We start from the raw sequence: 2,241 nt of genomic DNA, 5'->3' as shown, positions 1-2,241 counted from the left end.
ACATGAATAGACACTTCTCCAAAGAAGACATCCAGATGGCCAACTGACACATGAAAAAATGCTCCACATCACTCATCATCAGGGAAATACAAATCAAAACCACATTGAGGTACCTCCTCACACTTGTCAGAATGGTAACATTAACAGCTCAGGCAACAACAGAACAGATGTTGGTGAGGATGTGGAGAAAGAGGATCTCTTTCACACTGCTGGTGGGAGTGCAAACTGGTGCAGTCACTCTTGAAAACAGTATGGAGGTTCCTCAAAAAATTAAAAATAGAACTACCCTATGACCCAGAAATTGCACTACTAGGTATTTATCCAAGGGGTACAGGTGTGCTGTTTCAAAGGGGCACACGAATCCCAATGTTTATAGTAGCACTATCAACAATAGTCAAAGTATGGAAAGAGCCCAAATGTCCATCAACAGATGAATGGATAAAGAAGATGTGGTACATATATATACAATGAAGTATTACTTGGCAATCAAAAAGAATGAAATCTTGCCATTTGCAACTATGTGGATGGAACTAGAGGATATTAGGCTAAGTGAAATTAGTCAGAGAAAGACAAATATCATATGACTTCACTCGTGAGGAATTTAAGATACAAAACAGATGAACACAAGGGAAGGGAAGCAACAATAATATAAAAACTGGGAGGGGGACAAAACATAAAAGACTTTTAAATATAGAGAACAAACAAAGGGTTGCCGGAGGTGTTGTGGGAGGGGAGGATGGGCTAAATGGGCAAGGGGAATTAAGGAATCTACTCCTGAAATCATTGTTGCACCATATGCCAACTAACTTGGATGTAAATTAAACAATAAATAAATTAAAAATAAATAAATAAATAAAAATAAAAATATGTCAATAGTAGGCCAATAGATATTATCTCATATTGTCTTAAACAAGTGGATAAAATATTAACTTTTAATCAAAATATAAATAATGTGCAAAAAAATACAGAGAAAACTCTTAAAATTTAGTAAGAAAGCAAACAACTGATTAAAAAAATGGGCCAAAGACCTTAACAGCCACCTCCTCCAAGAAGATTGCAAATAAGTATATGAAAAGAGGCTCAACATCATGTGACATCAGGAAATGCAAATTAAAACAGTGAGATACTGGCAGCCCTGTGCTGATTCCAGTGTGGCACTAGGGTGCTGCCCTCCGTGCCCAGTGGAGGTGGTTGCGGTGGTGGCCATGGCCATGTGGTGGCTGCTGGCTTGTGCCCAGGTGCCATTCATGTGAGCACCACTGTCAGATTCTTGAGCAGCTCCGCCTGCCTGTGCTGGCCTAAAGACTCTGCTCCTGGTGCCAACTTTTAAGGATGTTTCCATTCCTGAAAAGCCCATGCTTAGATTTATTGAAAGGGCACCCCTGTGCCAAAAATGAGAAGAGAACCCAAATACTCGAGTGACATATGGGGACCTTCTATTGAAGCTACTGAATTCACAGAAGGCATTTTTGCAATCTTGGCACTGGGTGGTGGTTACCTCCACTGGGGGCATTTTGAAATGATGCACCTGACAATCAACCACTCTATGGACCCCAAGAACACAGTTTGCCTTATAGAGAGTACCAGCGCCTTTCAAGCCCACCACCCACAAGGGTATGGGACAGCGCATGGGGGAATCACTACATGACTCTGTGAAGGCTGGCCGTCTCACAGTAGAAATGGGTGGGTGTTGTGGATTCAAAGAGGCACAAGCTTTCCTCAACCAGGTTGGCCACAAGCTGTCCTTCCCAACACAGGCCATGAGCCATGAGACTCTAGAGAGGATCCAAAAAGATCAAGAGGAACCAGAACAGAACAACTAAAACCCCGGGACCTTTGAGCACATAGCCACTGCCAGCATGCAGGGGAGACAGAAAGGCCTGAGCCCAGATGACTTGATCCAGAAGAGGTAGTACTGGGGCAAGGCTTATAGGCCTGAATGTGTAGGAAGAATGTGAGAAATAAATGTAAAAAGGCTACCGAGAGAGAAAGAATCTACTTTTTTTCCCCTTCAGTCTACCCTTAAAGTTTTTGGGTAGTTCTGAAATCTAACCAAGGAGCAGCATATGAGTAAATGATTTCTGAAAAATTGTACAGTATCTTGATTTTTTAAAGTACATTATATTTACATTAAAGTTTGAGTATTACCTGTAAAATAAAACAAAACAAAACCAAAAACAATGAGATACCACTACCCCCCTATTAGAATGACCAAATCTGGAACACTGACAACAGCAAATG

At 41.2% G+C, this 2,241-nt stretch overlaps 1 pseudogene; it reads left to right on the top strand.

Annotated features, from left to right (window-relative positions):
- Positions 1–1,211: 1,211 nt before the first annotated feature.
- LOC102957980 lies at positions 1,212–1,958 on the top strand (annotated as a pseudogene).
- Positions 1,959–2,241: the final 283 nt, after the last annotated feature.

The sequence above is a fragment of the Panthera tigris genome, chromosome A3, assembly GCF_018350195.1.
Source record: "Panthera tigris isolate Pti1 chromosome A3, P.tigris_Pti1_mat1.1, whole genome shotgun sequence".
Classification (NCBI taxonomy): Eukaryota; Metazoa; Chordata; class Mammalia; order Carnivora; family Felidae; genus Panthera; species Panthera tigris.
The sequence above is the reverse complement of the archived record's forward strand: the minus strand, read 5'-3'. Positions and strand labels throughout refer to the sequence as shown.